Below are 15,848 nucleotides of genomic sequence, written 5' to 3'. Positions count from 1 at the left end.
CCTCTTCCTCCTCCTCCTCCTCCTCCTCCAGCCCTCCCCAAGCCTGGAGGTCCGCTCTGATCTCCGTCCATCCACACATCCTCTGCTGCTCATCACAGCATCACATTCATGCAGAAGGCCATCGGCCGAGGAAACGACAAGTCACAGGACGACGGACGCTTCCAGTGCGATCTCAGTTTCTGCTCATTTCCTCCAGATATCGACTTTTACTTCTGTAAATACTCTGAGAGGCCGACTGAGCGCCTCGTCTTCAGTGGACCATCGAGGTCTACACTGATGTGTTCGTCCAAAGTTCAGCTGTGACAGCTTTCAAACTACGTCTGCAGCCAACAGTTATTTTCATTATTGATTAATCTGCCAATTATTTATCGTCTCCATCCAGTTTGTCCAAACGTTCGAGTGTCAAATCCAAAGACACCAAACTCTGCAAAATAATGTTTGAGGAATCTAAAAGGTTGTCGGTTTTATAGACTCTGGCTGGAGGAAGAGTTTGGTTTGGTTTTGTACAAACAGGCAACATTAAAATTACAGAAGTGGAAAAATGAGCAGCAACTCAAATCCCACTGGAACTGGAGTCCTTGAAGGGAAAGCTGTGAAGAGTTCCAGCTCACTGGGTGGTGCTGGTGGTGGTGGTGCTGGTGGAGGCTGAGGAGGGGCTGAATGTGAAGTTCACTACAACATGTTCTCCTCCTCCACAGAACGAACAGCAGACACACAAACCAAAGCCGAGGCTTGGAGAGCGACGAGCCCTTAAGGCCCGACACTGCATCCAACCGGCTGAACCAACGAGCACCACATGCTAACTCACACCAGCAGGGACCTTTTCTCAAACTAACTCATGAATTGACACAAATTTTCTTCCAAAAACAAATCTGACAAACCGCCCGATGAATCCTGCAGCTTCCTCCGGTCACCCTGAATCTAGAAACTCTGATCCAAAGCTTGTCCGACCAGCAGTATGAGCGAGAGCTGGAGACTCTTAAGAACTCCACACAGCACTTGCATCCGCCTCCCCCCTCCCGATACCCCCCTCTCTCCTCTTGCTTCACCCCCACCCCGCCAAGAGTTGATTTTTGGATTTTGCCTTTGAGGAATTCTGCCGCTCCATCAGGAAACAGGGTTGAATGAAGGCTGGGCTTTTTATGCCAACGCCTTTGTTGTCTTCACGTTTGTCCAAATTCTCCCGGGCAGAGACGACCCCCTCACCACCACCTGAGACACAGATCCATCAGACCGGACCGCTGTGCGAGTCTGCGCTTTGGAGGGAAGTAATTAAATTTGAACGGCTTGACGTGAAGAGGGGCAGAATTCTTCAGGCTTAGACCAGGGTATTTTTAATCCACCCGAGTACTTTCAATCACTTTAGAGACCGAGTATGTGAATTATAGCGACGCTGAACACGCAGGACTCGCAGAACAATCGAACGGGGAGAGCTTCAGTGACACCTGAAATCCACCTCGAGCGGCTTTTATTCGCTCTAAACTGACGCGAATGAAAACGCCAACGTTTCCCCCGTTGTCGTCTTCGGCACGAAAGCGGAGCCGAAGGAAGACATCCTTCACCGCGTGGCCGCGCCGGAGCTCCAGCCGGGGAAATGAGTATAAATGGCATCACTTTAGAGAGATGAAGGAAAGTCATTGGACGAGGAGGCAGGTAACACTGAAGCTGCTCTCCTGCGCTCGACTGTAATGAATTACAGTGTCGCTGCTCCTTTGCAAAGATATTTATTTATCCTGTTGCAGAAACCATCACATGGTGCTAAGTGTTGAATCAGCCAGTGAAGGGGAGGTAAGCTGGGAAATGTGACAATGTGAACTTACTATCATGCTTCCTGACAGCGTATCAAAGCATAGCAGTCTAATCTGCATGAGAACTATGCACTGACTAAAAACAAACATCCACACGTGCACGCGGCTCACGTGCGTGCGCCTGCCCACGTGGACTCTGGTATCTACTTTGTGAAAGTTTCAGCCTCTGCCTTCTTTTACGATCAATCCTTCCGTTTCCAGATCCCAGCTTCTACGGACCGAACGAGTTATACGAAAAATCTGAAAAAGAAATGAAAAATAAAAACAAACCAGCATATTACATGATATATTGAAAAAGATCAAATGTAGTGCCTGTGAAAACCTGTATTATAATGCTCTTCTGAATACTGAATACAATAATTGTTTGTAATTGTTGAAATTTCTGACCACCAGTAGCCTTTGCTGTCTGTCAGGCCCCTCTGATTATAGCTAATGTACAATAATCATAAGATATAACTGCATGCTCTTCCATAATAGCCTAGTAAACTGTTACGATGACAACAAATGAGAAAAAAATTACAAAAACCAGATTGTTATGTTCCTGTTTTGGTTCTTCTTACCTCTCCCTGTACGCCTCAAACCTTTCTGTCTCACCTTCTTTACCTTCATCTCCTCACACTCTTCATCCTGACATGAGACCACCACCGTTCACCTCCACGGTTTTCTACTGTGTCAGTTCATCGTCATCGATCTGACGGGTGTGCCACCATGATGACTGCCCCGGGCCGTCAGCGGACTGCCGCAGCCTCGCGGGGTTTTAATCCGACAATCTCCAGCTAACTTTTAACATCAGCAAGCACCCAGCTGGTCTGCCCCCCCCCCCGTGTCCATTGACCAGCAGACTGAGAGATCTCTGGGTGAATCCTCCTCCTCCTCCTCCTCCTCCCCAGGCAGTTTCCTGCAGGAGACTGAATCGATGGCCTCGGCCTCTTTCTGCAGCGCTCAGCACTATCCGGGACTGAACCCCCCTCCTTCCTCATCGAACCTCCGCTGTGTCTCCCTCGGCAGGACTTCAAACGAGCCGCCGCTCCTCCAGGATGAGAAAGGTCTAGAAAGAGAAAGAAGTATCCAGCACCTGGGAGACCCCCCCCCCCCCCCCCCCCCACAGGCCAGCTGGGGTCGATTGGCTTGTCTAGCTCACCTCCAGTGGCTCCTCTCTGTTTTCGACTCGCAGCCTGTCGATGCAGCTCGGCTCTTTGAAACTAAACAGTTTCTTCGACTTGTGCATCTCTTTTAGGCAGAAAACTTTGTTGATGACCACACTGTTTCTTTAAAGGACGATACCACTGATTTAGCAAGTTGTCCACTTTATATCTCCGCTGAAGATTTTCCAAAGAATGCTGAAGTGTTTAAAGTCCTTTTATATCTTCCTGCTCGGGCAGAGCGTTGTATATAAGTGTTCAGTACCAGTTCAGTGCAGTCTGAACTAGAGCCAATATATCTGCCGATACGCTGGTACTGGAGCAGCAGGGGGCGCTGACGAGTTCTACATTTGAACACTGTAAAATGTCCCAACACAACAACACATTTAAGGGATCCTTAGCAACAACTTTATGCAGTCATGATAAAAAACAAAATTCAGACGATGTATCAGCAGATTGTTTAGAAACTAGAATTCATCATATCTGCCTCAGAATTCAGGCTTTAGTCTGTGCTGAACTAAAGACAACGTTTTCAAACTGGAAACATTCACATGTAAATCAGGAAGTAGCCTTACGACCAACTAACTCCTGGTTTCCAGTATTACAATTCAAGATGTTCAAAGATGTGAAACTTACCCAAGTTAGTTAATCAAACAGCATAAAGCGTTAAAATACTAATGAAAAGATAAGAAGCCTTTTTAAAGGAAATCAAAAAGTTCCTTGAGACCGTTTCTGAATCGAGGAAGTTTCAAGTCAAAATTACAAGAAAAAATCAATGAACGTCAGCGGAAAATATAAAACACGACAGCATGCTTTGAAAATGTTTGGCAGTGAAACTAAAACAGGCAAAAACATCCGTCAGAGTAGAACCCGTCAGAGTAGAACCCATTAGAGTAGAACCCGTCAGAGTAGAACCCGTCAGAGTAGAACCCATTAGAGTTGAACCCATCAGAGTAGAACCCATTAGAGTAGAACCCGTCAGAGTAGAACCCATTAGAGTAGAACCCATTAGAGTAGAACCCGTCAGAGTAGAACCCGTCAGAGTAGAACTAGTCAGAGTAGAACCCATTAGAGTAGAACCCGTCAGAGTAGAACCCATTAGAGTAGAACCCATTAGAGTAGAACCCATTAGAGTAGAACCCGTCAGAGGAGAACCCCTCAGAGTAGAACCCATTAGAGTAGAACCCGTCAGAGTAGAACCCGTCAGAGTAGAACCCATTAGAGTAGAACCCGTCAGAGTAGAACCCATTAGAGTAGAACCCGTCAGAGGAGAACCCATTAGAGTAGAACCCGATAGAGTAGAACAGTCAGAGTAGAACCCGTCAGAGTAGAACCCATTAGAGTAGAACCCGTCAGAGTAGAACCCATCAGAGTAGAACCCATTAGAGTAGAACCCGTCAGAGTAGAACCCGTCAGAGTAGAACCCGTTAGAGTTGAACCCGTCAGAGTAGAACAGTCAGAGTAGAACCCGTCAGAGTAGAACCCATTAGAGTAGAACCCGTCAGAGTAGAACCCGTCAGAGTAGAACCCATTAGAGTAGAACCCGTCAGAGTAGAACCCATTAGAGTAGAACCCGTCAGAGTAGAACAGTCAGAGTAGAACCCGTCAGAGTAGAACCCATTAGAGTAGAACCCGTTACAGGGATCTGTTTTTTTGCACTGCCCTCGCTGACTTGTTTTCCAGCCTGCTGATGTTTTGAATAATCGAGCCGATCACTAACCGACCAGATGATTGATATGATTGATATGATTGATATGATTGATCAGCTCGATCAGCGTCTCACGTTGCCTTTCGCCCCGCCCCCTGGAGGCGATGCTAACTGTAGCTAACCAACGACAATCTCGAGGACGGAGAGCTTTATCTTTATCTTTCCCCCGAGCGTCGCCTGGCAGGCCGCGTCCCGCTGCAGTCTGAGTCACACATTCACGTCATCACGCCGTCCTCACGTATCCCATCATCCCCTTCTCACTGCCCAAATCACCACAGAAACCAGACGACATCCTCATCCTCATCCTCATCGGTTCGCCACCCGACCATCCACCTCACCTCCACCCTCACCCAGAACTGACTTAAACCTTGTGCCTCTACAACTCTTTTATGGAACAGGGCGGTGTTTTCTGCCGCCGTCGCACCGGTCCACGATCTGGTGTTACGCTCGTGTTCAATGTTGACTAGTGTCCATTAGTTGTGTCCGGTGCCATTGTTGTCCATCCTCTGTGTTCTGAAGCTGTGAGTTTGCACTGACTGCTCCGGTGTCCTCTCTGACTCACTGCTGTCAGTCCTTCTGTTTGTCCTTCTGTTGTTTCTGTTCTTCCCTCTCCGACTGTTGTTTCTGTTGAACTGGTGAAGTGTCGGCCCATCCCTCTCGGCCCCATTAGTGACTCCACGTCCACGCAGACTCAATTTACTGGAAGCAAGATGTGCATTTCCTATGCAACAACGACAAAAAATAAAGACGCTAATGCTCTATCGACCGTCTCTCTGGGTGTTTTTCTGTGTTTTCATGAGTGTGTTTATGTGTGTGTTGTGTTTATGTGACAGTCTGTCAGTGTTGACTGTCCAGAATTTAATATCTATCTTATATCAGAAATACCCGTCATAAAGGTTTGGTCTTACAGTGCATCCGGAAAGTATTCACGGCGCTTCACTTTTTCCACATTTTGTTATGTTACACCCTTATTCCAAAATGGATTAAATTAATTTTTTTCCTCAAAATTCTACACACAACACCCCATAATGACAATGTGAAAAAAGTTTTTTTGAAATTTTTGCAAATTTATTAAAAATAAAAAACTAAGAAATCACATGTACATAAGTATTCACAGCCTTTGCCATGAAGCTCAAAATTGAGCTCAGGTGCATCCTGTTTCCACTGATCATCCTTGAGATGTTTCTGCAGCTTAATTGGAGTCCACCTGTGGTAAATTCAGTTGATTGGACACTATTTGGAAAGGCACACACCTGTCTATATAAGGTCCCACAGTTGACAGTGCATGTCAGAGCACAAACCAAGCATGAAGTCAAAGGAATTGTCTGTAGACCTCCGAGACAGGATTGTCTCGAGGCACAAATCTGGGGAAGGTTACAGAAAAATTTCTGCTGCTTTGAAGGTCCCAATGAGCACAGTGGCCTCCATCATCCGTAAGTGGAAGAAGTTCGGAACCACCAGGACTCTTCCTAGAGCTGGCCGGCCATCTAAACTGAGTAAGGGCCTTAGTCAGGGAGGTGACCAAGAACCCGATGGTCACTCTGTCAGAGCTCCAGAGTTCCTCTGTGGAGAGAGGAGAACCTTCCAGAAGGACAACCATCTCTGCAGCAATCCACCAATCAGGCCTGTATGGTAGAGTGGCCAGACGGAAGCCACTCCTTAGTAAAAGGCACATAGCAGCCCGCCTGGAGTTTGCCAAAAGGCACCTGAAGGACTCTCAGACCATGAGAAACAAAATTCTCTGGTCTGATGAGACAAAGATTGAACTCTTTGGTGTGAATGCCAAGCGTCACGTTTGGAGGAAACCAGGCACCGCTCATCACCAGGCCAATACCATCCCTACAGTGAAGCATGGTGGTGGCAGCATCATGCTGTGGGGATGTTTTTCAGCGGCAGGAACTGGGAGACTAGTCAGGATAGAGGGAAAGATGAATGCAGCAAAGTACAGAGACATCCTGGATGAAAACCTGCTCCAGAGCGCTCTTGACCTCAGACTGGGGCGACGGTTTATCTTTCAGCAGGACAACGACCCTAAGCACACAGCCAAGATATCAAAGGAGTGGCTTCAGGACAACTCTGTGAATGTCCTTGAGTGGCCCAGCCAGAGCCCAGACTTGAATCCGATTGAACATCTCTGGAGAGATCTGAAAATGGCTGTGCACCGACGCTTCCCATCCAACCTGATGGAGCTTGAGAGGTGCTGCAAAGAGGAATGGGTGAAACTGCCCAAAGATAGGTGTGCCAAGCTTGTGGCATCATATTCAAAAAGACTTGAGGCTGTAATTGCTGCCAAAGGTGCATCAACAAAGTATTGAGCAAAGGCTGTGAATACTTATGTACATGTGATTTCTCAGGTTTTTTATTTTTAATAAATTTGCAAAAATCTCAACTTTTTTCACGTTGTCATTATGGGGTGTTGTGTGTAGAATTTTGAGGAAAAAAATGAATTTAATCCATTTTGGAATAAGGCTGCAACATAACAAAATGTGGAAAAAGTGAAGCGCTGTGAATACTTTCCGGATGCACTGTATGTGGTGGCTTTTGTTTAGTTTGTATTTCAGTTTGTAATTAAAGATACAATCATCCATCATGGTGTAGCCCTCAAATGTCCAAATGTCCTCCCACTGAAACTCAACTGTTGGCACCTTTTTATGTGCTGCTTTTCCACCTGGATGCAAGTGGAACTTTCTCTCTCTGACAAAATATTAAAACAAGACGCAGACAAGTAAAACCAGGGCTGGTACTGTACCAGAAATTCAAACTTTCATTCAAACGTGGGAAAGACTGTAATGACCTGTTCCTCGTCTATAATCGCAACACAGCGTTGGAACTTTAAAAAGTGGCAGCTCTTTAACTTTAACAAAAGTAAAATCTTCACTACAAACTGAACTAAAACCAGTTGAACCAAAGTTTAAAAAGAAAAAAGTTGAATTCTAGAAACTAAAGTCTAAGCAGGACGACGATTATTATTTTATTTTGCCATCGCGCTGATGCTCCACTTCGATTTGGGTGATATAATCCCACCCACCTCTCTACGGTGTGTGATGTCCGCTAATATCCAGGTGGAGTGAGACCTCTGTAGTCCAGCGTTCAATCTGTGTTTGATCTGCGTTGTTACAGAAACACTCTAATCCAGCCTCTCAGCGGTCAGATGTGCTGATGTCAGCCGTCCTCATGCCCACAGAAAGAGAGAGTGTGTGTGTGTGTGTGTGAGAGTGTGTGTGTGTGTGTGTGTGTGTGTGTGTGTGGTATTGAACGCCACTAAATCTGTTCCACAGCTGAAGGATTTCTGGGATTTCACTGTCTCTTGTGGCTAAAAGACAGAAACCAGTGAGGTAACTGGAGTTTATTTAGTCCTGAAGGTGAAAACATATTACAATCGTCCAACATCACATTTTGACATTTCTTGAGTATTTCCAGTAGAAAGGTCAGCAGATTTCATGGGAACCAGTTTAAACTCAGTCAGAAGAACTACAGTGGAACAGGATGTGGAACCAAACGTTCCCCTGACAGAACGTGTGACTCTGTGTGATCTGCAGTCATCGAAGTGTTTACCACAGAAATCTTCTTCACTCTCCTTCTCTGTCCTCCTCCTCCTCCTCCTCCTCCTCCTCACCCCCGGTGTGTGTTGTGTTGTTGTCGGCTCAGGTTCTCCCCCGGGTGCCGGGTGGAGGGTGGGAGCCGCCTCACCTCCTCCTCTCAGGTTTCAGGGAGGGAGACGACCGCAGAGGAGCGTGAATAATTCAGCCAGCCGCCGACACCGGGCATCGCCTTTCCACAACACACACACTCTGTCACACACACACACACACACACACACAGTAACACACAGTAACACACAGTAACACACACACACACACACAGTAACACACACAGTAACACACACACACAGTAACACACAGTAACACAGCGTGACCTGATATGCCCCCACAGTAAACAAGCTAAAGGTCAGCAGGTCACACTGTGAACTTGAACTTGTTAGACGGCCACATCCTGTCACTGCAGTCACAAACTAATATTAATAATAATAATGATAATATTGATAATAATAAAAACTAAGATAGATCATTTTTCAGTAGAAATGTTGTGCTTGTTTGCAACTGTTGAAGCTGAAGGAGTGAAATAGTCAGACTGTAAGGAAACGCTCCAAGTAGTCAGTTGAAGTGTAACCCTTGAAACGAGTTTAAGTATCACTTGAAGTGTTAATGTAGAAAACAGATACTGTAAAATGTCTGAAAGCAGTTGAAGTGCCTTAAAGCAGTTTCAGTTTAACTGTAAGCACAGAGAGGAGTTCAAATGTTAATGTGTTTGGACGTGTGTGGAGTTTAAGCGTTAGCTCTGAATGAGTGTGAAGCGGCAGTTGAAGCACTACATTCAAAGTCAATAACAAAATCAATAATCATAATAAAAATAGTGAAAGCAGTAAAAGAAGAAGAGTAAACACTGAAAGTTGAAACAACTGTTGTAGGAGGTTGAAGTGTCAACTGAAGTGTAAATAGCTTAAGCTGTAAAAATGTCAGTTAAACTGTCAGCACTGAAAGAAGTTGAGGTGTAAGTTGAAGTGTATGCTCTGAAAGGCTATAAAGCGGCAGTTAAAGTACTAAAAGCACTGAAAGGTAAATTGAATATAATAGGTAACACACTGAAAAGAGTTGAAGTTTCAGTTATGTAGTCAGTTGAAGTGTAACTATAACACTATAAGCAGTTTAAGTGTAAGTGCTAAATGATATACCATGCAATTCTAAAATAAGTTGTAATATTAGTTTGTCTTAGCTCTTAAAGCAGTTGAAGTGGAAGGTGTCAGTTGGAGCGTACGCACTGTGAGGGTGTGAAGTGGCAGAACTGCAGTGAAAGCAGTAACATTTGAATAATAATAAAAATGGATTCAGTGCATTGACTCATAGAAACTTATTATTCGTTAAAAAAATGTTTGTTTTTCCTCCTCTGAAGTGGACGAAGGATCAACTCTGGTGACTGACACACACACACACACACACACACACACACAGTCATGTGACTGATCAGTTTTTTATGAGGTCGTCCTCAGCAGCTGCTTCCTCATTCAGATCCATCGATCAGGCCGACTGAAGCTGGAACAGAACAGGAAACGTATGAATGAATGGATTCGTCCTGTTAATGAGTTTCAAGCTGTGAAGTTAAAAGGTTTATGGAGGAGTTTGAGTCTCTGTTTCTCCTTCAGCTGATGAAACAACAGAAACACGTGAACAGCGTCGAGTTACAGCTAGAAACCAGCGACAGTAACTTCTCAAACCTCCTGAAGCTAAATCCACTTCTTCACTGTCCGTTTCTGTTTCCACTGCATCCGAAGAGCCACGACGACGAAACCAAACTGACCAATGATGGATTAGAAAGTCACGGCTCTGTTGTGTTACGTGCATAGAAAATTATATGAATATATATATTTTTTCAGTTTTTGCTGTGTGCAATTACTGAGAAAAACACAAGAAGTGACATTAAACACAAGTTAGACAGACACACAGCACAGAGTACACAGAAAGACAAGAAAAGAAAGATTTGCAGTGGTAGAAATACTGTTAGAGGAAGGAAACGGAGATATATTACTGTCATTTCGGATGAATTGACTGGGGTTCTTGTAAGTGTGTGTGTGTGTGTGTGTGTGTGTGTGTGCAGAGGTGTGTCATGTGCTACCTGTGGAGGTGGGAGCTCCAAACACTAATAAAAGTGAGAGTCCCGATGTAGTCCTCTGGAGAGCAGGGCATTATGGAGACTGGGTGATGTCTCTGACGGTGTGGGTCAGGGTCTGCGGACGGTTCTTATTTGTTTTAGTCTTGTTAATGTGAGGTTTTCTCTAAAAGTTCCTGCAGCTGAAAAGGAGCCATAACGTCCTCGTCCTGGGCAGGAGACGCCTCAGGCTGCCCTGGGAACACCAGAGTCACCGGCAGCCGGTGAATAATGAGCAGACGGGACAGTGTGGGCGGGACTTACGGGGTTAACGAAGGAGCCGGGGCTGCTGGGAAATGATTGGCCCCAGGTGACGACACGCCTGACGGGCACAGGACTGCAGGCGGTGCTGCGAGCCGTGGAAATTATAGAGGAGGGAGGTTAATGAAAGACACACACACACACACACACCGTCAGACAGGAATATACAGGAAACACACATCTGATCCTCTGTCAGATTCAAACAGACAGCAGCTTTGGTTTCAGTGTCTTTTTGTTTTAGTTAAATACAAACTGTTTCCTAACTTCAGGCAAAAGCTAAAAGTCACCAATGAAAGTCACAATTCTACAATAAATAGAATAAAGTAAACAATAATGAACGACTCGCTGTTTTGATATAAAGTGTCATGAAAGGTTGTGGCTCCGGGTCAGCTGACTAAACTCATGACAATCCCACTGAAAATATAACAGCTGGACGTTTAAACAAAGGTAAGCTAACGTTAATGTTACGTTACTTTCAGCTGGATATATTTAGTGTTTGTGGGACATGTCGAAGTGTCCTTGAGCAAGACTCTTAACCCTCCGTTGCTCCTGATGAGTGGAGGCCAGCACCTTGCACGGCAGCTCGGTCGCCATCGCTGAGTGAATGTGACAATGAGCGCTTTGCTAACCGTGACGCTGGACAAGCGTGACAAAAAAAGTGAGATCATTTATCACATTGTTGATCACGTGATCAATGCGACGACGACACGTTGATCACGTGTTAAACGCGACGACGACACGTTGAAGTTCTTTCAGCTTTCAGAAACTTTGATTTTGGACTTTTTCAGCTTTAATGAAGTAAAGTTTTGTCTGTTTGTCTTCCTGGCTGCGGTGTCCTACCGGTCGCCTCATCCATTCACATTGAGCTACGGTAACCACGGTGACACCACCTTAACGAAGGGCCACGGACACGCCCCCCCCCCACCCCCACCCCGAATCCCCCTCAGCTATAATGAAAGACCAATTAGAGAAGAGGATTAAGGCGCTTCACGTCCACACACAAATTAGCATTAATCAAAGAGTCAGTGTGTGTGTGTGTGTGTGTGTGTGTGTGTGTGTGTGTGTGTGTTCTCCACAGTGAATAGTGATGAGCTCCAGGCTCAGTGTGAAGTCGTATAATTGCTGCTGGTGTTTCTGATCAATACCACACCCACCGCCGGGCTCAGCCAATGGGAGCAGGCTTCCAGCAGGTGTGAGTGTGTGTGTGTGTGTGTGTGTGTGTGTGTGTGTGTGTGTGTGTGTTGATCAATGCGTCAACGTATAATAAAAAAAGCCGGACCAACAGTCTGTTCTCAGAAATCAGGAAACACAATGAAGTCCAGAACTAAAAGTTCAGACAGAGTGAACATGAGAGGAGGCGGGACATGAAAGCTGCTTGGTGCTTCAGCTTCAGTGTGTCTGTGGACACATGGACGTCCTGCAGGACAAAGACAGCAGACCACAGCAGCTTTACAGGGTCCTGATCTTCATATGTTGGTTCCCAAACAGGCCTTTCTGTTGGTGTCAGCGTGTTTCTGTCCATCAGATGAGCAACATGTGCTGATTAAAGACAAAGCAGCACTGAGTCTTTGTGACCTGCTGCAGCAGAGTGTTAGAGAAAGGACACGTCCAGTTACGCTTCTTCTTCTTCTTCTTCTTCTTCTTCTTCTTCTACAAACCACGTTGACGCCTCAGCGTCATATCTAAATACTGAAGTCTGACTTCAACATGACTTCATCATCGTCCTCGACTGTTTCTTCATCATATAAAATGTCATATTTCATCTCACGTGTGACAAAATATGTTTTCAGAAGAAGTAATCCTGATTTTCTTTTTAGAACTGATGGGAACTTAAAACCAAAGTCAGAGAACTAAAAACGAATATCCAGATAGTTATCTGTGTGTACTGTGTGTACTCTCTACGTACTTTGTGTACACACTGTGTATTCTCTTTGAGTCGTACCTTTCAGTACTCTGATTACTGCATGTTCAGGTATGACATGATGAGCTAGAAGCCCAGAATACATCAGGAGGAGTTTGCTGGTGAAGAGCTAATAATCCCTCCTCCTCCTCCACCTCCTCCTCCACCTCCTCCTCCTTCGTCTCCTTCAAGGTTCTTCAAACAGTGAGCTGGTCGGGCTTTAAAGCGTCTGATCTTTAAATATGATTTTATCTCCCTGCAGAGGAGACATTTGCTCTGACAGGTCGACGTCTCCCCCGAGGAGGAAACTTACCCTCCTCCTCCTCCCCCACCTCCTCTCATCTCCTCCTCTCTTATTATCTCATGTCATCTTGACTCTCTCTCCTCCACATTCTCTCATCTCTCTTCATCTCCTGTCGTTTCTCTCTCCCTCCTCTCCCTCTCTGTTCTCCTCACCTCATTTCTCCTCCTGAATCCTCTGATACTTTCTGTGATTTACAGACCGACTCGCCAACTTCCTGTAGGAGTCGTTCCTCTTGACGTCTTTCAGACGGGAAACTTTGGATCCGTCACTTTAACATAACATCTCATGCAAGTATTCAGGTCCTTTACTGCAGTGAAATTACTAATACTACACTGTAAAAATACTCCTGCAGTCAAAGTCTGTGAGTATCATCAGTAAATGTCCTTAAAGTCTTCCAGCAGTCATATGTCCCCTGTGTCTGTCCTCCTGTGTCTGTCCTCCTGTGACTGTCCCCCTGTGACTGTCCCCCTGTGACTGTCCTCCTGTCCCCCTGTGACTGTCCTCCTGTGACTGTCCTCCTGTGTCTGTCCCCCAGTGACTGTCCCCCTGTGTCTGTCCTCCAGTGTCTGTCCTCCAGTGTCTGTCCTCCTGTGACTGTCCTCCTGTGTCTGTCCTCCTGTGTCTGTCCCCCAGTGACTGTCCTCCTGTGTCTGTCCTCCAGTGTCTGTCCTCCTGTGACTGTCCTCCTGTGTCTGTCCTCCTGTGTCTGTCCTCCTGTGTCTGTCCTCCTGTGACTGTCCTCCTGTGTCTGTCTCCCTGTGACTGTCCTCCTGTGTCTGTCCTCCTGTGTCTGTCCTCCTGTGACTGTCCCCCTGTGTCTGTCTTCCTGTGTCTGTCCTCCTGTGTCTGTCTCCCTGTGACTGTCCTCCTGTGTCTGTCCTCCTGTGTCTGTCCTCCTGTGTCTGTCCCCCTGTGTCTGTCCTCCTGTGTCTGTCCTCCTGTGTCTGTCCTCCTGTGACTGTCCTCCTGTGTCTGTCCCCCTGTGTCTGTCCTCCTGTGTCTGTCCTCCTGTTATAGATTCTGTCATTAGAGGATTATTCCTCCTCATTAATGTGAAGCAGGATGTTGCTGTTGGAGTTGAGGTGGAGCTCATTCTGAACTATCAGCTAATGATTATTAGTTCACTGTGGATGAATCAGCTGATTATTTTCTCCATTAATGGATCGATCGTTTGGTCACAACGAGACAACTGAGATTTAGTGCAGTAGAAGTATAAAGTAAACGTAAATACTCATGTAAAGTACCTCATAGTTACATTCCACCCCTGGTTTCTGTCGTGTATCGTATCTCATGTTTCTTTCTTTATATATTTGTTTCTTTCCTGAATTCTTTATTTTGTTTCTTGTACAAATGATGCTGAAAACACTGAAGTGTCATTTTGGGTTTGAATCTGAATAATAAATATTTTATTCTAAAAGTAAAAAAAATCCTTTTTGGTCAAAATTTTGCACCAATAAAACATTTTTTTCCCTTTTCTTTGTTGTGACGACATCCACTTCTTTTCATTTTTCGGGAGGACAACACACACACACACACACACACACACACACACACACACACACACACACACACACACACAGCTGAGCTCTGACGAGTGTGAATATTGAACTGACTTATCTGGTGACACACCAGGCCTGACCGTCCAAATTAACACACACACAGGGATTATAGAGAGGGAGAAAGACCAGAGAGCCCTGGGATTTCTTTATTTAGTAGACCCCCTTCAACACACACACACACACACACACACTCTGTACACACACATTTTTACACACACACACACAGTTCGATGAAGGTTTGCGTGAAGCCTCCAGCTTATCGGTAAAGTTTCCTCCTGCGCTCCGTTCCAACTGATGCAACTGTAATTTCATGCCCTCTGTGTTTCCCATGCAGACTGTGTGTGTTGGAGGGTGGGGGGGGGGAGTGGGGTGGGGGGGTGGGGTTAGCCCCCTATCAACCACCCAGAATGTAAAATGGATTGATTATTATTCAAATGTTTTGTCTCATACAGACGCAGCTACACGACAAAAACAAGGAGGAACTTTAAAACACAAAAACACGTCACACTTCAGTTCCAACAGAATATTAATTACAGCGGTGACGGACTGATGTGTCTAAACCAATCAGCAGCCTCCTCAGGTGAAGTGGGTTGAGCTGCGGTTCCTCTGACGTCCACCAGATGCTGCTGTCATCAAACTCTGACTGTATTGAAGTGAATGGGAAAACCTCTACAGCAGGTTCAGCTCCGAGATCTTTTCTCGAGCTTCTGTGGAGATCCTGTAGACGCTACGCTACGCTACGCTAGGTATCATCAAAATGCAATATAAATAATACTATTATAATATTATAATATAAATATACACATACTGTCACACATGAACAGTTTCAAGGACTGTTTGATGGAAAAGGACTGAGAGTAATAACAGAGAGAGACAGACAGACAGAGAGAGAGACAGAGAGACAGAGAGAGAGACAGACAGAGAGAGAGACAGACAGACAGACAGACAGAGAGACAGACAGACAGAGAGAGAGACAGACAGAGAGACAGAGAGAGAGACAGACAGACAGACAGACAGAGAGACAGACAGACAGAGAGAGAGACAGACAGAGAGACAGAGAGAGAGAGACAGAGAGAGAGACAGAGAGAGAGACAGACAGAGAGAGAGACAGAGAGAGAGAGACAGAGAGAGAGAGAGAGACAGAGAGAGAGACAGAGAGAGAGACAGAGACACACACACACACAGGATGGCAGTGAAAAGAACCATACTGAAACTATTAAGACACTCCCTGTGTGTGTGTGTGTGTGTGTGTGTGTGTGTGTGTGTGTGTGTGCGTCCTGTGAAGCGTGGTACAGTATGATAATTGAATTTTGATGAAAGCCACATGGCTGCTAACTCGACGTGGAACACACACACACACACACACACACACACACACACACACACACACACACACACACACACACACACACACACACACACACACACACACACAGGTCGTGTGTGTTTCTGAATGATGATTA

Source organism: Enoplosus armatus, chromosome 7 (assembly GCF_043641665.1).
Source record: "Enoplosus armatus isolate fEnoArm2 chromosome 7, fEnoArm2.hap1, whole genome shotgun sequence".
Taxonomy (NCBI): domain Eukaryota; kingdom Metazoa; phylum Chordata; class Actinopteri; order Centrarchiformes; family Enoplosidae; genus Enoplosus; species Enoplosus armatus.
The sequence above is the reverse complement of the archived record's forward strand: the minus strand, read 5'-3'. Positions refer to the sequence as shown.